Source organism: Aquarana catesbeiana, linkage group LG04 (assembly GCF_042186555.1).
Source record: "Aquarana catesbeiana isolate 2022-GZ linkage group LG04, ASM4218655v1, whole genome shotgun sequence".
Taxonomy (NCBI): Eukaryota; Metazoa; Chordata; class Amphibia; order Anura; family Ranidae; genus Aquarana; species Aquarana catesbeiana.
In genome coordinates, this window is record NC_133327.1 from 141,552,989 (window position 1) to 141,578,481 (window position 25,493).

General features: G+C 43.1%; 7 non-coding genes across 7 annotated transcripts; all 7 read left to right on the plus strand.

Annotated features, from left to right (window-relative positions):
- The first annotated feature begins 20,753 nt into the window (after positions 1 to 20,753).
- TRNAF-GAA (transfer RNA phenylalanine (anticodon GAA)) lies at positions 20,754 to 20,826 on the plus strand. The gene has a single exon. It is a non-coding gene; the product is annotated as a tRNA-Phe (tRNA).
- Positions 20,827 to 21,096: 270 nt separating this feature from the next.
- Positions 21,097 to 21,169, plus strand: TRNAF-GAA (transfer RNA phenylalanine (anticodon GAA)). Its single transcript has one exon. It is a non-coding gene; the product is annotated as a tRNA-Phe (tRNA).
- A 671-nt stretch (positions 21,170 to 21,840) lies between these two features.
- On the plus strand, positions 21,841 to 21,913 carry TRNAF-GAA (transfer RNA phenylalanine (anticodon GAA)). The gene has a single exon. It is a non-coding gene; the product is annotated as a tRNA-Phe (tRNA).
- Positions 21,914 to 22,514: 601 nt separating this feature from the next.
- TRNAF-GAA (transfer RNA phenylalanine (anticodon GAA)) lies at positions 22,515 to 22,587 on the plus strand. Its single transcript has one exon. It is a non-coding gene; the product is annotated as a tRNA-Phe (tRNA).
- Positions 22,588 to 23,589: 1,002 nt separating this feature from the next.
- TRNAF-GAA (transfer RNA phenylalanine (anticodon GAA)) lies at positions 23,590 to 23,662 on the plus strand. Its single transcript has one exon. It is a non-coding gene; the product is annotated as a tRNA-Phe (tRNA).
- A 270-nt stretch (positions 23,663 to 23,932) lies between these two features.
- On the plus strand, positions 23,933 to 24,005 carry TRNAF-GAA (transfer RNA phenylalanine (anticodon GAA)). The gene has a single exon. It is a non-coding gene; the product is annotated as a tRNA-Phe (tRNA).
- Positions 24,006 to 24,676: 671 nt separating this feature from the next.
- Positions 24,677 to 24,749, plus strand: TRNAF-GAA (transfer RNA phenylalanine (anticodon GAA)). Its single transcript has one exon. It is a non-coding gene; the product is annotated as a tRNA-Phe (tRNA).
- The last annotated feature ends 744 nt before the right edge of the window (positions 24,750 to 25,493 follow it).

Below are 25,493 nucleotides of genomic sequence, written 5' to 3' on the forward strand. Positions count from 1 at the left end.
CCTTTACAAGCCGTGGGAGGGAATCCCCCCCCACCGTCTTCCGTGTTTTTCTCTGGCTCTCCTGTCTCAACAGGGAACCTGAGAATGCAGCCGGTGATTCTGCCAGCTGACCATAGAGCTGATCAGAGACCAGAGTGGCTCCAAACATCTCTATGGCCTAAGAAACCGGAAGCTACGTGCATTTTATGACTTAGATTTCGCCGGATGTAAATAGCGCCATTGGGAAATTGGGGAAGCATTTTATCACACCGATCTTGGTGTGGTCAGATGCTTTGAGGGCAGAGGAGAGATCTAGGGTCTAATAGACCCCAATTTTTTCAAAAAAGAGTACCTGTCACTACCTATTGCTATTATAGGGGATATTTACATTCCCCGAGATAACAATAAAAATGATTAAAAAAAAAAAAATGAAAGGAACAGTTTAAAAATAAGATAAAAAAGCAAAAAAATAATAAAGAAAAAAAAAAAAGCACCCCTGTCGCCCCCTGCTCTTGCGCTAAGGCGAACGCAAGCGGCGGTCTGTCGTCAAACGTAAACAGCAATTGCACCATGCATGTGAGGTATCAGATCGAGGGCAGTAATTTTAGCAGTAGACCTCCTCTGTAAATCTAAAGTGGTAACCTGTAAAGGCTTTTAAAGGCTTTTAAAAATGTATTTATTTTGTTGCCACTGCACGTTTGTGCGCAATTGTAAAGCATGTCATGTTTGGTATCCATGTACTCGGCCTAAGATCATCTTTTTTATTTCATCAAACATTTGGGCAATATAGTGTGTTTTAGTGCATTAAAATTTTAAAAAGTGTGTTTTTTCCCCAAAAAATGCGTTTGAAAAATCGCTGCGCAAATACTGTGTGAAAAAAAAAAAAAATGAAACACCCACCATTTTAATCTGTAGGGCATTTGCTTTAAAAAAATATATAATGTTTGGGGGTTCAAAGTAATTTTCTTGCAAAAAAAAATAACTTTTTCATGTAATCAAAAAGTGTCAGAAAGGGCTTTGTCTTCAAGTGGTTAGAAGAGTGGGTGATGTGTGACATAAGCTTCTAAATGTTGTGCATAAAATACCAGGACAGTTCAAAACCCCCCCAAATGACCCCATTTTGGAAAGTAGACACCCCAAGCTATTTGCTGAGAGGCATGTCGAGTCCATGGAATATTTTATATTGCGACACAAGTTGCGGGAAAGAGACAAATTTTTTTTTTATTTTTTTTTGCACAAAGTTGTCACTAAATGATATATTGTTCAAACATGCCATGGGAATATGTGAAATTACACCCCAAAATACATTCTGCTGCTTCCGCTGAGTACGGGGATACCACATGTGTGAGACTTTTTGGGAGCCTAGCCGCGCACGGGACCCCGAAAACCAAGCACCACCTTCAGGCTTTCTAAGGGCGTGAATTTTTGATTTCACTCTTCACTGCCTATCACAGTTTCGGAGGCCATGGAATGCCCAGGTGGCACAAAACCCCCCCAAATGACCCCATTTTGGAAAGTAGACACCCCAAGCTATTTGCTGAGAGGTATAGTGAGTATTTTGCAGACCTCACTTTTTGTCACAAAGTTTTGAAAATTGAAAAAAGAAAAAAAAAAAATGTTTTTTCTTGTCTTTCTTCATTTTCAAAAACAAATGAGAGCTGCAAAATACTCACCATGCCTCTCAGCTAATAGCTTGGGGTGTCTACTTTCCAAAATGGGGTCATTTGGGGGGGTTTTGTGCCACCTGGGCATTCCATGGCCTCCGAAACGGTGATAGGCAGTGAAGAGTAAAATCAAAAATTCACGCCCTTAAAAACGCTGAAGGCGGTGATTGGTTTTCGGGGCCCTGTACGCGGCTAGGCTCCCAAAAAGTCCCACACATGTGGTATCCCCATACTCAGGAGAAGCAGCTAAATGTATTTTGGGGTGCAATTCCACATATGCCCATGGCCTGTGTGAGCAATATATCATTTAGTGACAACTTTGTGCAAAAAAAAAAAAAAAAATGTGTCACTTTCCCGCAACTTGTGTCAAATTGGAAAATAGTCCATGGACTCAATATGCCTCTCAGCAAATAGCTTGGGGTGTCTACTTTCCAAAATGGGGTCATTTGGGGGGGTTTGTGCCACCTGGGCATTCCATGGCCTCCGAAACTGTGATAGGCAGTGAAGAGTGAAATCAAAAATTTACACCCTTAGAAATCCTGAAGGCGGTGATTGGTTTTCGGGGTCCCGTACGCGGCTAGGCTCCCAAAAAGTCCCACACATGTGGTATCCCCGTACTCTGGAGAAGCAGCTGAATGTATTTTGGGGTGCAATTTCACATAGGCCCATAGTCTGTGTGAGCAATATATCATTTAGTGACAACTTTTTGTAAATATTTTTTTTTTTTTGTCATTATTCAATCACTTGGGACAAAAAAAATAAATATTCAATGGGTTCAACATGCCTCTCAGCAATTTCCTTGGGGTGTCTACTTTCCAAAATGGGGTCATTTGGGGGGGTTTTGTACTGCCCTGCCATTTTAGCACCTCAAGAAATGACATAGGCAGTCATAAACTAAAAGCTGTGTAAATTCCAGAAAATGTACCCTAGTTTGTAGACGCTATAACTTTTGCGCAAACCAATAAATATACGCTTATTGACATTTTTTTTACCAAAGACATGTGGCCGAATACATTTTGGCCTAAATGTATGACTAAAATTGAGTTTATTGGATTTTTTTTATAACAAAAAGTAGAAAATATCATTTTTTTTCTAAATTTTCGGTCTTTTTCCGTTTATAGCGCAAAAAATAAAAACCGCAGAGGTGATCAAATACCATCAAAAGAAAGCTCTATTTGTGGGAAGAAAAGGACGCAAATTTCGTTTGGATACAGTATTGCATGACCGCGCAATTAGCAGTTAAAGCGACACAGTGCCAAATTGGAAAAAGACCTCTGGTCCTTAGGCAGCATAATGGTCCGGGGCTCAAGTGGTTAAAAAAACACTTATACTGTGAGTTATCGCTGGATAAAGGAGTGTTGGCAGTTACATTATATAGTAAGATTACAACCACTTTAAGGTTTGACAGATGTCTTCCTCTGCTTCAATGTAACCAAAACTGCCAGAATCCTCCTCCTCCTCTTGTGTGTTCTGTGATGTTGCAAGAATGGTCTGCATAAAGTGGACTTTGAGAGGAAAGGAAGTCCTCCTCTTCCTCCCACTGCTATGCCGCAAATGTTCTGTCCATAATGCCACACAGATCCAGCAGGAACACAACAGGGATTGTGTCACTGATGCATGCATTGTCACGGCTCACCATCCTTGTCGCCTCCCCAAATGCAGGCCCGCCACGACAGGACAGGCAAAGCAAGCAATTGCTTGGGGCCCTGAGCTGGCCTGGGGCCCCAGCCGCGCCGCCGGCCGCCACTTCCCAGTGTTGCCAACCGCCTGCCCGTAAATGTATAAAGTGTTGGTGAACTTAAACTGTATTGCTATACTGTGATTCCTGTAGGCTTTGCGTGTGTGCGTGCAGGGGGGGCTCCATGTCCATTTTGTTTGGGGCCCCCAAATTCCTTCAAACGGCCCTGCCCAAATGGTGACAGTACAGAGCATGCTTCCTTTATCAGCAGCCATTGGTGTGGGGAAAAAAGCCGAGCAGACCTCAGACTGTCGTGCCATACTCACACAGGTACTTGTTGACGGCCCTCTGCTGCATGTGCAGTCATGTCACAAATCAGGCGGTTTACGGACAGGTGGAATTCCTGCAGAATATCAGCTAACCGAGCACTGACTGTGTATGACCATCATAAATGGCTACAGATGGCTTGCTTTAGCAGATCTTCCAACCCTGGGTACCTGCTTAAGAAATGCTGCACCACCAGGCATTTCACATGTGTCAACTTTCCCTGTCTAAAAGCGGACAGAAGGTTAGTGCCATTATTGCACACTACCATTCCTAATTCCCAATCCCATGATTAAGTCGGTGTGACGAAACATGTCGGGGTGTGGCTGTACGGCAACCATCTGAGCTAGCGTGTGACGTGCTGAGCTGATTCAGGAAGCGGAGATCCAAGCCCGAGTAGCGAGTGGTGGTGAGAATTCATCCGCACACCTCGGGTCCGCCGTGACCATATTGCACTGGTTTTGGGCACATACTGGAAGTTTGCTGTGATATTTACTGCTCAAAGAAATTCATGGGAGTGCAATGATTGAAGTGTACACAGTGGTTATTAAATTTGCTTTTACAATATCACACAATTAGTGCAAAGTTTTATCTGACGGGAGAGGAATCACTGACACTCGGATGTGGTGGATAATTAGAGGAATTCTACACATAATCAACGTTTGCATCAAGTTTATGGACTTTATCATTTACACATTTATATTATATTATATTTTCTCACTACTGGCACAGGGTGATTTATGTGATATAATTTTAGCTTGTTTATGTTGTAGGTCTGTGTAAACAGGCATTCACCCTATCACGTTTGAAGTGTTATTTCAGCGCCGCTTATATTCATTTTTTGGCACCATTGCAAATGAATATACAGTGTGGCAAAAAAGTATTTAGTCAGCCACCAATTGTGCAAGTTCTCCCACTTAAAAAGATGAGAGGGGCCTGTAATTGTCATTATAGGTATACCTCAACTATGAGAGACAAAATGTGGAAACAAATCCAGACAATCACATTGTCTGATTTTTGAAAGAATTTATTTGCAAATTATGGTGGAAAATAAGTATTTGGTCACCTACAAACAAGCAAGATTTCTGGCTCTCACAGACCTGTATCTTCTTCCTTAAGAGGCTCCTCTGTCCTCCACTCATTACCTGTATTAATGGCACCTGTTTGAACTTGTTATCAGTATAAAAGACACCTGTCCACAACCTCAAACAGTCACACTCCAAACTCCACTATGGTGAAGACCAAAGAGCTGTCGAAGGACATCAGAAACAAAATTGTAGACCTGCACCAGGCTGGGAAGACTCAATCTGCAATAGGCAAGCAGCTTGGTGTGAAGAAATCAACTGTGGGAGCAATAATTAGAAAATGGAAGACATACAAGACCACTGATAATCTCCCTCGATCTGGGGCTCCACGCAACATCTCACCCTGTGGGGTCAAAATGATCACAAGAACGGTGAGCAAAAATCCCAGAACCACACGGGGGGGACCTAGTGAATGACCTGCAGAGAGCTGGGACCAACGTAACAAAGGCTACCATCAGTAACACACTATGTCGCCAGGGACTCAGATCCTGCAGTGCCAGACGTGTCCCCCTGCTTAAGCCAGTACATGTCTGGGCCTGTCTGAGGTTTGCTAGAGAGCATTTGGATGATCCAGAAGAGGATTGGGAGAATGTCATATGGTCAGATGAAACCAAAGTAGAACTGTTTGGTAGAAACACAACTCATCGTGTTTGGAGGAGAGAGAATGCTGAGTTGCAACCAAAGAACACCATACCTACTGTGAAGCATGGGGGTGGCAACATCATGCTTTTGGGCTGTTTCTTTGCTAAGGGAACAGGACGACTGATCCGTGTACATGAAAGAATGAATGGGGCCATGTATCGTGAGATTTTGAGTGCAAACCTCCTCCCATCAGCAAGGGCATTGAAAATGAAACGTGGCTGGGTCTTTCAGCATGACAATGATCCCAAACACACCGCCCGGGCAATGAAGGAGTGGCTTCGTAAGAAGCATTTCAAGGTCCTGGAGTGGCCTAGCCAGTCTCCAGATCTCAACTCCATAGAAAACCTTTGGAGGGAGTTGAAAGTCCGTGTTGCCCAGCGACAGCCCCAAAACATCACTGCCCTAGAGGAGATCTGCATGGAGGAATGGGCCAACATACCAGCAACAGTGTGTGACAACCTTGTGAAGACTTACGGAAAACGTTTGACTGTTTGCCAACAAAGGATATATAACAAAGTATTGAGATGAACTTTTGATATTGACAAAATACTTATTTTCCACCATAATTTGCAAATAAATTATTTCAAAAATCAGACAATGTGATTGTCTGGATTTGTTTCCACATTTTATCTCTCATAGTTGAGGTATACCTATGATGACAATTACAGGCATCTCTCATCTTTTAAATGGGAGAACTTGCACAATTGATGGCTGACTAAATACTTTTTTTCCCACTGTACTATTTCACACTACCATTCCTGGCTTCAACCGGTGTGGCATGAACCACTTCTGGGCTTGCTTGCCTCTGCAGAGCTGAAAGAAGCTCTGCTCCAGTGTGGCTCCTGTCCCCTAGACAGACCATCTGAAGCACTGCATGGCATCTTTTAGCCTGACTCATCAAATAGCCCCTTGAACACTTAGGGGGTACTGGTGGTTCATAGGACAATTCAGCAAAAGAGGACATGGAGGAGGTGGAGGAGAAGGGGGTGGAGCAGACAGATCTTGCATTATCACCAGCTGTATGGAGACATGGTGACAAAACAAGCTGCAGCACTGAGCCCTGTTCTGCATCCTTCCGAGTTGCAAGCAGAGTTACCCAGTGTTCTGTGAACGAAATATAGCGTCCCTGACCATGCTTGCTGGACCATGTGTCAGCAGTAACGTGGACCTTGCGGCTGACTACCTTGCCCAATGATGCCACAACACTCCCTTCCCCGTGATGGTACAAAGCTAAAATGGCCTTACGTACAAAGAAATAGCGTCATTGTGGTACTGCACATTCTGCAAAATCACAACAGGGACAGAATCCACCAGACGGAAAGGCAAGAGTTGTAAAGGCAGCAGCTTTGACAAGCCTAAATTTAGACACTGGGTATGTGGGTGGCAATAAACATATTTTTTTTTCAATGCAACAGCTGGGGAAGAGAAATTTGCCTGCTATAGTCTACAGCTGATGGCGTGCTGGTGGCTGACGTGCTGCAAGGACCCTTCACTATACCATCATCCCTGTCAGTGGATGCTGCTGAGAGGTCATGAGATATAGCGGGGGTAGACATGAAAGGTGGGGAGTGAGGAGTAGCAGAATAGCGTCCCTTTTGTGTGGCTTTCAGGTGCTCTTGCCAATGGGCTGAGTGGTGGGAGCTTAAATGTCTTTTCAAGCATGTGGTACCCAAATGGCTGGTGTTTTTGCCATGCTTGATCTGCTTGGGGTAAAGTTTGCAAATTGCAATAGTGCTATCGGCTGCACATGTGCTAAAAAAGGCCCGGACAGCTGAGCTGTGGGAAGTGGGCCAGGAGATAACAGCCCCACAATATGATGGAATAGGGAGGCTGCTCTCTACTCTTCCACGATGGCTGCCTCATTGAAATTAGATGTTGCAGTTGTGTGGCCAGGTAGTAGCTCTTGGGATGCAGCAAGGCCAAACCCCCCCTCCCTGGTCGGGAGCTGCATAGTTCGAAGTCGAATCCTAGCTTGTCACCCTTTCCAAATTAACTCTCTGAAGAGAGTTTACATTTTTTTAAACCATTTCTTACATATCCACACTGGAGAATTATGCAATAACTATAGTAGCTGCGGCATCCATATCATTTTGATTACGCTACATCTACCGGCTACCGATAGAGGAAACTGTTTCCAGATGTTAATTTTTTGTTTAAACTTAGTCAGTAATGGTATTAAGTTTTTACTAATAAACTGCTTAGGATCTTTCGTCAGTAGTATCCCCAGATATTTCAGCGTCATTTGAGGCATTTCTGATAAAGTGGAACCACTCATAGGGTCCACCGGTAGGAGCTCCGATTTCTCCCAGTTTATCACTAATCCTGTAAATCTACCAAATTTCTCCACTATACTCATTGCTTTAACCAAAGATTGCCCTGTATCACCCAGGAAAAGCAGAACATTGGGCAATTCTTTCTTCTCCTGTCTTCCTCTGGAATCCTCTTATTTCAGGGCATGATCTTATAGAAATGGCCAAGGGTTCCATTGTGAGGGCGAAGAGCAGGGGCGACAATGGGCACCCCTGTCTCGTCCCCCTCTCCAGGTAAATCTTAGAGTTGATTGTTAATTCTAAGCCTAGCGCTAGGATCACAGTAAAGCATTTTTATCCATCCTATGAAAGAAGGACCAAACCCAAATCTCCCCAGAACCTTCCAGACATATCCCCACTCCAGGCTATCAAAGGCTTTAGTCACATCCAGTGACAACACCGCTCTTGATCCCTCGTTCTCTGATGGGGTCTGTAGATTCAGGAATGTCCTTCTTATATTCATGCTGGTAGATCTATTTGAAATTAATCCAGTCTGATCTGGATGAATCAATTTTGAGGCAATTTTATTCAGCCTAAGGGCTAACACCTTGGCTAAGATTTTAGCATCCGAGCACAAAAAAGAGATTGGTCTATACGAAGCTGCATCTAATGGATCTTTCCCCTCCTTATGTATTACTATGATAGTTGCTTCTAACATCGAAGCAGGTAATCTACCCACCATAGCCACTCCTCTCAGCGTTTTAAGGATCTCCGGGAGCAATATTTCTCCATAATATTTGTATGTCTCTGTCGGGAGCCCATCTGGCCCGGGGGATTTTTGATTTGCCATCCCAGCTACTGCCTGTTGGAATTCTTCTAGAGTTAACTGAGCTTCCATTTCGTCTCTATCTTCTTGTGTATTGGTCGGAATCTCCAGTTTCTCCAGAAAGTCATCCCTTACTCCCTCCTCCCCCATGCTCTGCGAGGTGTAGAGTTTTTTGTAAAAATCGCTAAATGTATCTATTATCTCTGGGGTGAGAGAGGAGATCTCTCCTCCTTTTAGCCTAATAGTAGAAATGGTAGGGGGGGGGGAGTTAGACTTAACCAGTTGTGCCAGCATTCTTCCCACGCTTTCACCCTCTCCAAAAGCACATTGCTTCTGGAAGAGTAATCTATTCTTGGCTTTATTTGTAATTGATATTTGTGTACTATAATGCAACCTCTGTGTATATTTCTCTATTATATTATCAATTATTATATATTTCATTCTTACCCCTGATTTGTGAAGTGAATAGTAAAAATTCAAAAATAACTTTATGTGATACTCAAGTACTCTCTTTCTATTATTACAAGTGATCCCCAAAATACTGTGTTGCCACCGTTGAATATATTTTCCTATTATATTATCTTCTAATGTGTACTTGGTTATTAATCTTTCGTTCCATCTACATATCTCCTCGACTAAAAGATAACTTATTCCTCTGTTTCCCCTCCCTCTTTTCCTCTGTCCACCCATCCGACCTCCCATACTCCCCTCCCCCTCCACCCCACCACCTATCTAGGTGTACCTCAAGGGGCCTTTTTGTGACTGTTTCCCACACCACTTGTTTCTCGTATCCATCCATCCCCCTATCAACAAAAAAAAAATAAAGTGATAACATTTTTTTAAACCATACTCGTTTCTCACTCATTGGCGAGAAACCAACACTCACTCGCCTTGTGTGCATATCTTCCCCCTATTCTCCCCCCCCATACTCGTTAGAGAGAGGAGGAGAGAGGGAGAGAGAAAGGAGAGAACAAAAACCAAAGTAATTCAAAGACCCTTTCTCTTCCTCCCCTACCCCCTCAGTTTATTTGCAACTTTTCCTTATTGGCTTCCAGCCATGTCGTGACTCTAGCCGGGGAGTCAAAGATCTGAGTTCTTTCTAGTGTCACTACCCATAGCCTGCTGGGTAAAGCAGGGCATAAGACAATCTAAGTTTTTGTAAAGTACGTTTAATCTCTATGAACTCCGATCTGCGCCACTGTAATTCGGGCGAAAAGTCTGAGTACAATGAAATCCTGGTATCGTTGAAAAGAATAGTCCCCACTTCCCTTGCTTTCCTTAGCAGCATCACTTTTTCTTTATAATTAAGAAATTTCAGCAGTAATGGCCTTGGATATCCTCCTGGTGGTGGAGCCCTGAAGGGGACTATGTGCTTTTTCATTTGAGAACATATCTGAAAATGTCTCTTTTCCAAAAAGGTCAATAAACCACTTTTCCTGGAACTCAATGGGGTTAATACCCTCACTTCTTTCAGGTAGCCCCACCAACCGCACATTGTCCCTTCGGAGCCTATTCTCCATCTCATCCATTTTTGACGCATATCTGCGCATCTGTTCTTTCATGTCTTTAAGCTCATTTTTCAATGGGAGTATATCATCTTCTATCTGGCTTATCCTCCCTTCCAGTGCTGTTGTTGTTTCTGCGTTTTTTTTGTAGCTCTTGCCTTACCGCTGTCAGATCCTCCTTTACTCCCTTCAGCTGATCACATAGTTCCTTTAATGAGACCTTACATACATTCACAGCCAGCAATACATCCTTTAGTGTCGGTTCTTTCTCTGAGGGTATGCTAGAATCAGGAGATATCTTAATGTTTTCTTCACTCGGCCCTAGGCTCTTGTTGCTTACATTTTTTATCGCTGGGGCAGCTGGCACTGTTACTAAGGAGTGACCCTGGCTTTTTCTATCTGACATTGCCCCCTTAGTCTGCGAGCCCCCTTTTGTTGGCGTCTGAGTCGGGATGTGAACAAATCGCTCCAATTTTGCTACAGCTGAGGCTGCAGCTACTGTAGACACTTGCTGGGCATTCTTATCCTTTGAAGATCGTAGTTGTTGCGTGCCTGCATTCTCTGGCTGTGATTGCTCCTCTCCTCTTCTTTTTGTTGTTGTAGCCATACTTATAAGCAGGCGTGTACATTATTTGCAGTGCTTAACATTAGAAGAGGGGGGATATTAACCCCGAGGGTATACAGGCTGGTATTTCCAAGTGCCAGCAACTAAATTTTACAGAGTTTACTGAAGCTGGAGGTACGCAAGTGCTCTGTATCTATTGCTCTGTAAGTGCTGTCCTGTGTGGAGGGTTTTTAGCCGAGCACCTTTTATTTATAGCACCAACTCCACAGTCCTTAACTTTATCCAAAGTTATTATCTAATGACGCTATTGTGATTGACATACAGAGGTTCTGCCAGTATTACTGCTGGGCTTAAAACACCTTATAAGTTATATAGATTTCTAGGGGTTACACCCTCTGCTGCTAGTATTTAAATGCTGGTATTGCATATACATGTGCAAGGATTACCAAAAAATAAATAAATAAATAAATAAAAACCCCATCTCATGCAGTTGAAGCTGTGGTTCTCTCTGGAGTTGTAGACTGAAATATTAATATACAATATATGCTTAATATTGCAGGGCAAAACATCTACAGTGCTGAGCCTAGGAGCTACCAGTCCGTATACTCCTAGTTATTATATGGCCTGGTATAGTGCGGTCTCAGAAGACCAGAGATAGACCAGGGATAATTGCTATTCGCTGAAACCCAGGGTTTGCCACACGAGATGGAGATGTACTGCCTTTTGTAGCTCCAACATCTCCAAGGGCTCAAAAATAGTTCAATAGTGTCCTATTATGCGTTGATACCATTGATACCGTGGCATATTAATGTTTGTTTGTTGTATACTGCCCGGAGTACAAATGCTATATAGAATTTGCTAAGATGTCCTGTGTCAAGAAAAGAGTCTCTTAGCTTTTAGCTTTTAATCATAGGACATCCAGCAGAGGCTTGCCTGTGTGTAATTTGTGATGATGTCACTCACCAGACAGTTAGAGTCCCAGTCCCCCACACTCGACGCCACTCGCCTCTCCAGTTTCTTACTTACTGGTATCTTCACAGCGTGATTCATTGGCTCTCACTGCATGAACTGCATTTCTCCTTCACTGCTGTCACTCTCAAGGTGTCCTGTAGATTCTCCGGCACACATATTGCTCCTCCACTTCACGAAGCAGCTCAGCGGTGTTCCCTGCTTCCTCTCCCACCACTTAGGACAGCAGTAAGGGTCAGTGAAGGGTCTGCCAGGGCGCCGGCTTCTCAGGTACAGCAGGTAGCATTCATCGCACTGTGCGCCATCCACCAACAGCTCCTGCAGCCCCAGCTAACTCTGGTCTCCGCTATACCATGAGGGAGGACAGGGGAGAGGTACACACATCCATCTCTCACTCCACACACGTCTGCATCTCACATCCAGTCACGCCCCCCCCCCCCCCCCAGTATATATATTTGATTAAAGAAGAATTGGCTAGAGAAAGTTATAGAAATTGTAAATTCATAGTTTATACAATTTAAGGCTCTTTATATATGCAATTTATACAGTTATTTTTCCTATTAAGGGAGTGAGTGGGGCCTCATGTCTAAGGTTTGCCTGAGGCCCCACAAAGCCTAGAGCTGCCTCTGCAGTCAAGCATGGTGGTGGGAGTGTCATGAGTGCTGTCGGCACTGGGGAGCTACAGTTCATTGAGGGAACCATGAATGCCAACATGTACTGTGACATACTGAAGCAAAGCATGATCCCCTCCCTTCAGAGACTGGGCCACAGGACAGTATTCCAACATGATAAGGACCCCAAATACACCTCCAAGGTGACCACTGCCTTGCTAAAGAAGCTGAGGGTAAAGGTGATGGACTGGCCAAGCATGTCTCCAGACCTAAACCCTATTGAGCATCTGTGGGGCATCCTCAAACGGAAGGTGGAGGAGCGCAAGGTCTCTAACATCCACCAACTCCATGATGTCATCATGGAGGAGTGGAAGAGGACTCCAGTGGCAACCTGTGAAGCTTTGGTGAACATCATGCCCAAGAGGGTTAAGGCAGTGCTGGAAAATAATGGTGACCACACAAAATATTGACTCTTTGGGCCCAATTTGGACATTTTCACTTAGGGGTGTGCTCACTTTTGTTGCCAGCAGTTTAGAAATTAATGATACTATACTAGACTGTATATATAAATATATATATACAGTATCTCACAAAAGTGAGTACACCCCTCAGATTTTTGTAAATATTTTATTATATCTTTTCATATGACAACACTGAAGAAATTATACTTTGCTTCAATGTAAAGTAGTGAGTGTACAGCTTGTATGTGATTGGGTATTTTTTGCAAAGTTAAATTTCACCACATTCACCAAACTGTGGAGAGAGTTCCCTTGCAAAGTGAAAAACCTATTGTTTTTGCCTTTAGTAAATCATTTTTTGTGAATCCATCCTATTCATCACTGTTATGTTTCAACAAAGATTGTGAGGAGTATTAAATGAGAATGTGACAGTGTAGGCTGGGAAAACTCAATATGGCTGGTCAGAGGGTTTCCACTGGGAATGACAAAGATGTCTGCTAAGATTTCAAAATTTCAAGGCATCACAAATGTTTCAATCCACTAGAGCATTCCACAATTATGTGATAAAAATGTAACCTCTAAATTCAAATTTGAAGATTCATAAAGGTCTCTATAACCATGAAGAATACCTTCAGAGAAGGCTTATTTTTACCTTCCCTGCCAAATAGGCACATCTATAGATCTCCCCTTCCTCAGCTTTACTGTCTGATAATCATCCATGGTTCAAGAGGAACAGAATTTGCAACTGTCCAAGGGCTGTAGTGGCATGTTTATGTTGTTTTTGTTTTGTTTTTTTGCAAATGTGCCTTTTGTCATCACAATATCTTTTACATTTAACGATTGCAGTCAATATTTATATTACTGTGCAGGTAGCAGGCATGGATATACAGTATCTTACAAAAGTGAGTACACCCCTCACATTTTTGTAAATATTTTATTATATCTTTTCATGTGACAACACCAAAGACATGACACTTTGCTACAATGTAAAGTAGTGAGCGCACAGCTTGTATAACAGTGTAAATTTGCTGTCCCCTCAAAATAACTCAACACACAGCCATTAATGTCTAAACCGCTGGAAACAAAAGTGAGTACACCCTCTATGAGAAAATGTCCAAATTGGGCCCAATTAGCCATTTTCCCTCCCCAGTGTCACGTGACTTGTTCGTGTTACAAGGCCTCATGTGTGAATGGGGAGCAGGTGTGTTAAATTTGGTGTTATCGCTCTCACTCTCTCATACTGGTCATTGGAAGTTCAACATGGCACCTCATGACAAAGAACTCTTTGAGGATCTGAAAAAAAGAATTGTTTCTCTACATAAAGATAGCCTAGGCTATAAGAAGATTGCCAAGACCCTGAAACTGACCTGCAGCACGATGGCCAAGACCATACAGTGGTTTAACAGGACAGGTTCCACTCAGAACAGGCCTCACCATGGTCGACCAAAGAAGTTGAGTGCACGTGCTCAGTGACATATCCAGAGGTTGTCTTTGGGAAATAGATGTATGGGTTCTGCCAGCATTGCTGCAGAGGTTGAAGGGGTGGGGGGTCAGCCTGTCAGTGCTTAGACCATATACCGCACTCTGCATCAAATTGGTCTGAATGGCTGTCATCCCAGAAGGAAGCCTCTTCTGAAGATGATGCACAAGAAAGCCCGCAAACAGTTTGCTGAAGACAAGCAGACTAAGGACATGGCTTACTGGAACCATATCCTGTGGTCTGATGAGACCAAGGTAAACTTATCTGGTTCAGAGTGTGTCAAGTGTGTGTGGCGGCAACCAGGTAAAAAGTACAAAGACAAGTAAGGTCTGGGGCTACATAAATGCTGCTGGCACTGGGGAGCTACAGTTCATTGAGGGAACCATGAATGCCAACATGTACTGTGACATACTGAAGCAGAGCATGATCCTCTCCCTCGAGAGACTAGGCTGCAGGGCAATATTCCAACAAGATAACGACCCCAAACACACCTCCAAGATGACCACTGCCTTGCTAAAGAAGCTGAGGGTAAAGGTGATGGACTGGCCAAGCATGTCTCCTCAAACCTCAAATCCTCAAACGGAAGGTGGAGGAGCACAAGGTCTCTAACATCCACCAGCTCCATGATGAGTGGAAGAGGACTTTAGTGGCAACCTGTGAAGCTCTGGTGAACTCCATGCCCAAGAGGATTAAGGCAGTGCTGGATAATAATGGTGGCCACACAAAATATTGACACTTTGGGCCCAATTTGGACATTTTCACTTAGGGGTGTACTCACTTTTGTTGCAAGTGGTTAAGACATTAATGGCTGTGTTTTGAGTTATTTTGTGGGGACAGCAACTTTACACTGTTATACAAGCTGTGCATTCACTATTTTACATTGTAGAAAAGTGTCATTTCTTCAGTGTTGTTGCATGAAAAGGTATAATAAAATATTTACAAAAATGTGAGGGGTGTACTCACTTTTGTGAGATACTGTATATATATATATATATATACATATATATATATATATATATATATATATATATATATATATATATATGAATACACCGCCTGAATATATGCTAAATGCAAAGTATATATATATATATATATATATACACAGTCAGGTCCATAAATATTGGGACATCGACACAATTCTAATCTTTTTGGCTCTATGCACCAGCACAATGGATTTAAACTGAAACGAACAAGATGTGCTTTAACTGCAGATGTTCAGCTTTAATTTGAGGGTATTTACATCCAAATCAGGTGAACGGTGTAGGAATTACAACTGTTTGTATATGTGCCTCCCACTTTTTAAGGGACCAAAAGTAATGGGACAATTGGCTGCTCAGCTGTTCCATGGCCAGGTGTGTGTTATTCCCTCATTATCCCATTTACAAGGAGCAGATAAAAGGTCCAGAGTTCATTTCAAGCATGATATTTGCATTTGGAATCTGTTGCTGTCAACTCTCAATATGAGATCCAAAGAGCTGTCACTATCAGTTAAGCAAGCCATCATTAGGCTGAAAAAACAAAACAAACCCATCAGAGAGATAGCAAAAACATTATGTGTGGCCAAATCAACTGTTTGGAACATCCTTAAAAAGAAAGAACGCACCGGTGAGCTCAGCAACACCAAAAGACCTGAAAGAACACAGAAAACAACTATGGTGGATGACCGAAGAATTCTTTCCCTGGTGAAGAAAACACCCTTCACAACAGTTGGTCAGATCAAGAACACTCTCCAGGAGGTAGGTGTATATGTGTCAAAGTCAAAAATCAAGAGAAGACGTCACTAGAGTGAATACAGAGGGTTCACCACAAGATGTAAACCATTGGTGAGCCTCAAAAACGGGAAGGCCAGATTAGAGTTTGCCAAACAACATCTAAAACAGCTTTCACAGTTCTAGAACAACATCCTATGGACAGATGAGACCAAGATCAACTTGCACCAGAGTGATGGGAAGAGAAGAGTATGGAGAAGGAAAGGAACTGCTTATGATCCAAAGCATACCACCTCATCAGTGAAGCATGGTGGTGGTAGTGTCATGGCGTGGGCATGTATGGCTGCCAATGGAACTGGTTCTCTTGTATTTATTGATGATGTGACTGCTGACAAAAGCAGCAGGATGAATTCTGAAGTGTTTCAGGAAATATTATCTGCTCATATTCAGCGAAATGCTTCAGAACTCATTGGACGGCGCTTCACAGTGCAGATGGACAATGACCCAAAGCATACTGCGAAAGCAACCAAAGAGTTTTTTAAGGGAAAGAAGTGGAATGTTATGCAATGGCCAAGTCAATCACCTGACCTGAATTCGATTGAGCATGCATTTCACTTTCTGAAGACAAAACTGAAGGGAAAATGCCCCAAGAACAAGCAGGAACTGAAGACAGTTGCAGTAGAGGCTTGGCAGAGCATCACCAGGGATGAAACCCAGCGTCTGGTCATGTCTATGTAATCCAGACTTCAGGCTGTAATTAACTGCAAAGGATTTGCAACCAAGTATTAAAAAGTGAAAGTTTGATGGATGATTGTTAATCTGTCCCATAACTTTTGGTCCCTTAAAAAGTGGGAGGCACATATCCAAACTGTTGTAATTCCTACACCGTTCACCTGATTTGGATGTAAATACCCGCAAATTAAAGCTGAAAGTCTGCAGTTAAAGCACATCTTGTTCATTTCATTTCAAATCCATTGTTGTGGTGTATAGAGCCAAAAAGATTAGAATTGTGTCGATGTCCCAATATTTATGGACCTGACTGTGTATATATATATATATATATATATATAATATACACTAGACTGACTGTATATATATCAAATACACTGCAACTAACTAACTAACCTGCCTGGCTAATCTAGCTCAATCTATCTCCGTCCACAGTCACACACTATACATGGCCGCTATGTAAGCAGCCTTATATAGTGTGGGGGCGTGGACTTGGTCCCCCTAAACCATGATTGGCCAAAGTCACCCTGCCTTTGGCCAATTATGGCTCCCTCTACAGAGCGCGCTGTGATTGGCCAAAGCATGCAGGTCAGGTGCATGCTTTGGCCAATTATCAGACACTAATGCACTGCGATCTCACAGTGCATTATGGAGCGTTCCGCGGCGCTCAAATTTCCTGCGAATGCCCCATATTGTTCGCTGTTAGGCAAACGGGCGAACACCTGATGTTTGCGTCGAACTTATGTTCAACTCGAACATCAATCTCATCCCTATACTTCCATAAAGGTGCACTAACACACCTCAATATACTTCCATAAAAGTGCACTGAGGCACTTCAATATACTGCCATGAAAGTGCACTAAGGCACTTCAATATACTGCAGTACATGTGCACTAACGCAGTTCAATATACTGCAGTAAACGTGCACTAACGCACCTCAATGTACTGCAGTAAAGGTGCACTAATGCACGTCAGTATACTGCAGTAAAGGTGCGTTAACGCACATTAATATACTGCAGTAAACGTGCACTAATGCAGTTCAATGTACTGCAGTAAATGTGCACTAATGCAGTTCAATATACTGCAATAAACATGCACTAACGCACGTCAATATACTGCAGTAAAAGTGCAATAATGAACGTCAATATACTGCAGTAAAGGTGCACTAATGCACATCAATATACTGCAGTAAATGTGCACTAACGCACCTCAATATAGTGCAGCACAAGTGCATTAACGCAGTTATGTATACTGCAGTAAACATGCACTAATGCACCTCAATATACTGCAGTAAACGTGTGCTAATGCACCTCAATATATTGCAGTAAACCTGCCCCGAAACACTAAACTGACACTAAAGTAAAAATGAATGGTCACACGTTTATATACTGCAGTAAACTTGCAGTAATGCACCTCAGTATACTGCAGTAAACGTGCACTAATGCGTGTCAATATACTGCAGTAAAGGTGCATTAACACATGTAAACATACTGCAGTAAACGTGCACTAATGCACCTCAATTTACTGCAGTACATGTGCACTAACGCAGTTCAATATACTGCAGTAAACGTGAACTAATGCACATCAATACACTGCAGTAAATGTGCACTAACGCATGCCAATATACTGCAGTACACTTGCACTAATGCAGTTCAATATACTGCAGTAAACGTGCACTAATGCACGTCAATATACTACACTATGTGTGCGCTAACGCACCTAAACATACTGCAGTAAACCTGCCCTGAAACACTAAACTGACACTAAAGTAAAAATGAATGGTCGCACTACACTCACACTGCACTATCACTATATATTCACACTAAACTGACACTCTACACTCACAATAGAATCACAATAGCACACTATAGCAAATTAACTTGCTAGTAGCAATGAACAGAGCCCTGTTCTATCTGTCTCCACTCCAATATCATACTGCTAATGGCTGCTGTGGGAAGGATCTTTTTAAGAGGGGGTGGGTCTATGAGCAATGAGCCATGATTGGACACAGTCATCATTACTTTCTCCCATCATGTCTCTGACAGTGTTCTGTGCCCTGATTGAACAAATTCTTCATTGCTTCAGCCAATCGGAGCTTCCAATGCACTGTGTGGTGCGCAGTGCATTGTGGGGCACTCAGGGGGGTGCCACGAAAATTCGGGTGTTCGTTGAATGGGCGAACAGCCAATGTTTGGCCCAAATTCATGCTAGGGCCAAACCATTCGCCCAACACTAGTGTCCATGTCTCCCAGCAATCTGACTGCCTCTTCTAAAATAAAAAATTAAAATAAAAGTGAATGCTGTGACTATAAATCTCCTTTAAGGGCTCTATGACCCCTTCGCATCGACGCATGGTGCCATGTGTCTTCTGGCCAAATATATTCCAAAGTGCTGAAATAGCTCACTTGGGAAAGCGTTAGACTAAAGGTCCCTGGTTCGATCCTGGGTTTTGGCAAGCGTTGTAGTTTTAACAAAGATCCCACTATGTGTGATTGTTTGTCTATCCTGTTAATCAGGCTAGTGTGTGTTTGATTCTTTCGCTTCTCATGTGCCTGTTGTTCATAACAGGTCCTTGGTTTGATCCTGGCTTTTGGCAAATGTTGTAGCTTTAACAAAGATCCCACTATGTGTGATTGTTTGTCTATCCTGTTAATCAGGCTAGTACGTGTTTGATTCTTTCGCTTCCCCTGTTGGTCATAACAGAGTGGTTGCTTAGTTTCACCTGGAACAAAGTCAAGGATCTTGCTGCCTGTTTTCTTTTCCGGCAACATGCAACAACACAAAAATTTCACTCATCAATAACATCCCTTCACACCAGCACATGGTACCCCACAATTGTAGGCAACTGTTAGCACAACAGGCTAAAATAGCTCACTTGGGAGAGCGTTAAATTGAAGATCTACAGGTCCATGGTTTGATCCCAGGTTTTGGCAACTGCACCAGCAATTTTTGGTGTACCGCTTCCTAACAAGAATAGGAAGACCAAGGGGAAGGTTTAGAAAGTTGTTTAGAGCAGATTAGGGTCTCGGGGGCAACTGGAACACAATTGTGCAGCATCCCGCAGTTTATGCTTTTCTCAGTCAATGTGCAAGGACATGTCAAAAGATTGTACACCAACACTCATAGTGTTGCAGAGCCTCGGGAAATGAAGTCCAGCATGTTGCATTTTTGCAGCCCTCACCTGCAATAATATACCAATGAAACCTGTGGGAACAAGACCTAGCCGGCTTTGAAAGATAGTAAAAGTCATGACAATGCCAAAGCTAGCCTTAGACAACTTGATGAAAGCAAGTAGAACTTTTTTGATGTGTAGTCCTTAGAAACTGAAAGTAAACAGCAGAGGAGAAACTGCAAACTATGCTGGAAATCCAGGAAGTTGTGGAAATAGTGCCAGGAGACAGGCAACAATCACAATATGAAAGGAGATTTTTGAACCGAGCTTATATTTGATTGTCAAAAATAACTATTGTTTTTACTGCGGGTACAATGCTGATGTTATAAAATAGAAGTGAATGCTGTGACTATAAATCTCCTTTAAGGGCTCTATGACCCCTTCGTGTCGACGCACGGTGCCACGTGACTTCTGGCCACACACACTGCAGAGTGCAGAAATAGCTCAGTTGGGAGAGCGTTAGACTGAAGATCTAAAGGTCCCTGGTTCGATCCTGGGTTTCAGCAAGCATTGTAGTTTTAACAAAGATCCCACTACGTGTGATTGTTTGTCTATCCTGTTAATCAGGCTAGTGCGTGTTTGATTCTTTCACTTCCCATGTGCCTGTTGGTCATAACAGAGTGGTTGCTTAGTTTCACCTGGAACTGCTGCCTGTTTTCTTTTCCGGCAACATGCAACGACATGAAAATTTCACTCATCAATAGCATCCCTTCACACCAGCACATAGTACCCCACAATTGTAGGCAACAGCTAGCACAACAGGCCAAAATAGTTCAGTTGGGAGAGCGTTAGACTGAAGATCTACAGGTCCCTGGTTCGATCCCGGGTTTCGGCAAGCGTTGTAGTTTTAACAAAGATCCCACTACGTGTGATTGTTTGTCTATCCTGTTAATCAGGCTAGTGCGTGTTTGATTCTTTCGCTTCCCATGTGCCTGTTGGTCATAACAGAGTGGTTGCTTAGTTTCACCTGGAACAAAGTCAAGGATCTTGCTGCCTGTTTTCTTTTCCGGCAACATGCAACGACATAAAAATTTCACTCATTGATAGCATCCATTCACACCAGCACATGGTACCCCACAATTGTAGGCAACAGTTAGCACAATAGGCCGAAATAGCTCAGTTGGGAGAGCGTTAGACTGAAGATCTCAAGGTCCCTGGTTCAATCCCGGGTTTCGGCAAGCATTGTAGTTTTAACAAAGATCCCACTACGTGTGATTGTTTATCTATCCTGTTGATCAGGCTAGTGCGTGTTTGATTCTTTCGCTTCCCATGTGCCTGTTGGTCATAACAGAGTGGTTGCTTAGTTTCACCTGGAACAAAGTCAAGGATCTTGCTGCCTGTTTTCTTTTCCGGCAACATGCAACGACATAAAAATTTCACTCATCAGTAGCATCCCTGCACACCAGCACATGGTACCCCACAATTGTAGGCAACAGTTAGCACAACAGGCCGAAATAGCTCAGTTGGGAGAGCGTTAGACTGAAGATCTCAAGGTCCCTGGTTCGATCCTGGGTTTCGGCAAATGGACATACTTGTTTTGGTGTACCGCTTCCTGACAAAAAAAGGAAGACCAAGGGGAAGGTTTAGAAAGTTGTTTAGAGCAGATTAGGGTCTCGGGGGCAGCTGAAACGCAATTGTGCAGCATCCCGCAGTTTATGCTTTTCTCAGTCAATGTGCAAGGACATGTCAAAAGATTGTACACCAATACTCATATCGCTGCAGAACCTCAGGAGATAAAGTCCAGCATGTTGCATTTTTGAAGCCCTCACCTGCAATATACCAATGAAACCGGTGGGAACAAGACCTAGCCGGCTTTGAAAGATAGTAAAAGTCATGACAATGCCAAAGCTAGCCTTAGACAACTTGATGAAAGCAAGTAGAACTTTTTTGATGTGTAGTCCTTAGAAACTGAAAGTAAACAGCAGAGGAAAAACTGCAAATTATGCTGGAAATCCAGGAAGTTGTGGAAATAGACGGCCAGCAGACAGGCAACAATCACAACATGAAAGGAGATTTTTGAACCGAGCTTATATTTGATTGTCAAAAATAACTATTGTTTTTACTGCGGGTACAATGCTGATGTTATAAAATAGAAGTGAATGCTGTAACTATAAATCTCCTTTAAGGGCTCTATGACGCCTTCGTGTCGACGCATGGTGCCATGTGACTTCTGGCCACACAAACTGCAGAGTGCCAAAATAGCTCAGTTGGGAGAGCGTTAGACTGAAGATATAAAGGTCCCTGGTTCGATCCCGGGTTTCGGCAAGCGTTGTAGTTTTAACAAAGATCCCACTACGTGTGATTGTTTGTCTATCCTGTTAATCAGGCTAGTGCGTGTTTGATTCTTTCGCTTCCCATGTGCCTTTTGGTCATAACAGAGTGGTTGCTTAGTTTCACCTGGAACAAAGTCAAGGATCTTGCTGCCTGTTTTCTTTTCCAGCAACATGCAACGACATAAAAATTTCACTCATCAATAGCATCCCTTCACACCAGCACATGGTACCCCACAATTGTAGGCAACAGGTAGCACAACAGGCCAAAATAGGTCAGTTGGGAGAGCGTTAGACTGAAGATCTAAAGATCCCGGCTTTCGGCAAGTATTGTAGTTTTAACAAAGATCCCACTACGTGTGATTGTTTATCTATCCTGTTAATCAGGCTAGTGCATGTTTGATTCTTTCGCTTCCCATGTGCCTGTTGGTCATAACAGAGTGGTTGCTTAGTTTCACCTGGAACAAAGTCAAGTATCTTGGTGCCTGTTTTCATTTCCGGCAACATGCAACGACATAAAAATTGCACTCATCAATAGCATCCCTTCACACCAGCACATGGTACCCCACAATTGTAGGCAACAGTTAGCACAACAGGCCGAAATAGCTCAGTTGGGAGAGCATTAGACTGAAGATCTAAAGGTCCCTGGTTCGATCCCGGGTTTCTGCAACTGCACATGCTTGTTTTGGTGTACCGCTTCCTGACAAGAAAAGGAAGACCAAGGGGAAGGTATAGAAAGTTGTTTAGAGCAGATTAGGGTCTCGGGGGCAGCTGAAACGCAATTGTGCAGCATCCCGCAGTTTATGCTTTTCTCAGTCAATGTGCAAGAACATGTCAGAAGATTGTACACTTATACTCATAGCGCTGCAGAACCTCAGGAAATAAAGTGCAGAATGTTGCATTTTTGCAGCCCTCACCTGCAATATACCAATGAAACTGGTGGGAACAAGACCTAGCCGGCTTTGAAAGATAGTAAAAGTCATGACAATGCCAAAGTTAGCCTTAGACAACTTGATGAAAGCAAGTAGAACTTTTTTGATGTGTAGTGCTTAGAAACTGAAAGTAAACAGCAGAGGAGAAACTGCAAATTATGCTGGAAATCCAGGAAGTTGTGAAAATAGACGGCCAGCAGACAGGCAACAATCACAACATGAAAGGAGATTTTTGAACCGAGCTTATATTTGATTGTCAAAAATAACTATTGTTTTTACTGCGGGTACAATGCTGATGTTATAAAATAGAAGTGAATGCTGTGACTATAAATCTCCTTTAAGGGCTCTATGACGCCTTCGTGTCGATGCATGGTGCCACGTGACTTCTGGCCACACAAACTGCAGAGTGCCGAAATAGTTCAGTTGGGAGAGCGTTAGACTGAAGATCTAAAGGTCCCGGGTTTTGGCAAGCGTTGTAGTTTTAACAAAGATCCCACTACGTGTGATTGTTTGTCTATCCTGTTAATCAGGCTAGTGCGTGTTTGATTTTTTCGCTTCCCATGTGCCTGTTGGTCATAACAGAGTGGTTGCTTAGTTTCACCTGGAACAAAGTCAAGGATCTTGCTGCCTGTTTTCTTTTCCGGCAACATGCAACGACATAAAAATTTCACTCATCAATAGCATCCCTTCACACCAGCACATGGTACCCCACAATTGTAGGCAACAGTTAGCACAAAAGGCCGCAATAGCTCAGTTGGGAGAGCGTTAGACTGAAGATCTAAAGGTCCCTGCTTCGATCCCGGGTTTCGGCAAGCATTGTAGTTTTAACAAAGATCCCACTACGTGTGATTGTTTGTCTATCCTGTTAATCAGGCTAGTGCGTGTTTGATTCTTTCGCTTCCCATGTGCCTGTTGGTCATAACAGAGTGGTTGCTTAGTTTCACCTGGAACAAAGTCAAGGATCTTGCTGCCTGTTTTCTTTTCCGGCAACATGCAACGACATAAAAATTTCACTCATTAATAGCATCCCTGCACACCAGCACATGGTACCCCACAATTGTAGGCAATAGTTAACACAACAGGCCGAAATAGCTCAGTTGGGAGAGCGTTAGACTGAAGATCTAAAGGTCCCTGGTTTGATCCCGGGTTTCGGCAATTGGACGTTCTTGTTTTGGTGTACCGCTTCCTGACAAGAAAAGGAAGACCAAGGGGAAGGTTTAGAAAGTTGTTTAGAGCAGATTAGGGTCTCGGGGGCAGCTGAAACGCAATTGTGCAGCATCCCGCAGTTTATGCTTTTCTCAGTCAATGTGCAAGGACATGTCAAAAGATTGTACACCAATACTCATAGCGCTGCAGAACCTCAGGAAATAAAGTCCAGCATGTTGCATTTTTGAAGCCCTCACCTGCAATATACCAATGAAACCGGTGGGAACAAGACCTAGCCGGGTTTGAAAGATAGTAAAAGTCATGACAATGCCAAAGCTAGCCTTAGACAACTTGATGAAAGCAAGTAGAACTTTTTTGATGTGTAGTCCTTAGAAACTGAAAGTAAACAGCAGAGGAGAAACTGCAAATTATGCTGGAAATCCAGGAAGTTGTGGAAATAGACGGCCAGCAGACAGGCAACAATCACAACATGAAAGGAGATTTTTGAACCGAGCTTATATTTGATTGTCAAAAATAACTATTGTTTTTACTGCGGGTACAATGCTGATGTTATAAAATAGAAGTGAATGCTGTGACTATAAATCTCCTTTAAGGGCTCTATGACGCCTTCGTATCGACGCATGGTGCCACGTGACTTCTGGCCACACAAACTGCAGAGTGCCAAAATAGCTCAGTTGGGAGAGCGTTAGACTGAAGATCTAAAGGTCCCTGGTTCGATCCCGGGTTTCGGCGAGCGTTGTAGTTTTAACAAAGATCCCACTAGGTGTGATTGTTTGTCTATCCTGTCTATCCTGTGCGTGTTTGATTCTTTCGCTTCCCATGTGCCTTTTGGTCATAACAGAGTGGTTGCTTAGTTTCACCTGGAACAAAGTCAAGGATCTTGCTGCCTGTTTTCTTTTCTGGCAACATGCAACGACATAAAAATTTCACTCATCAATAGCATCCCTTCACACCAACACATAGTACCCCACAATTGTAGGCAACAGTTAGCACAACAGGCCGAAATAGCTCAGTTGGGAGAGTGTTAGACTGAAGATCTAAAGGTCCTGGGTTTCGGCAAGCGTTGTAGTTTTAACAAAGATCCCACTACGTGTGATTGTTTGTCTATCCTGTTAATCAGGCTAGTGCGTGTTTGATTCTTTCGCTTCCCATGTGCCTTTTGGTCATAACAGAGTGGTTGCTTAGTTTCACCTGGAACAAAGTCAAGTATCTTGCTGCCTGTTTTCTTTTCCGGCAACATGCAACGACATAAAAATTGCACTCATCAATAGCATCCCTTCACACCAGCACATGGTACCCCACAATTGTAGGCAACAGTTAGCACAAGAGGCCGAAATAGCCCAGTTGGGAGAGTGTTAGACTGAAGCTCTAAAGGTCCCTGGTTCGATCCCGGGTTTCTGCAACTGCACATGCTTGTTTTGGTGTACCGCTTCCTGACAAGAAAAGGAAGACCAAGGGGAAGGTATAGAAAGTTGT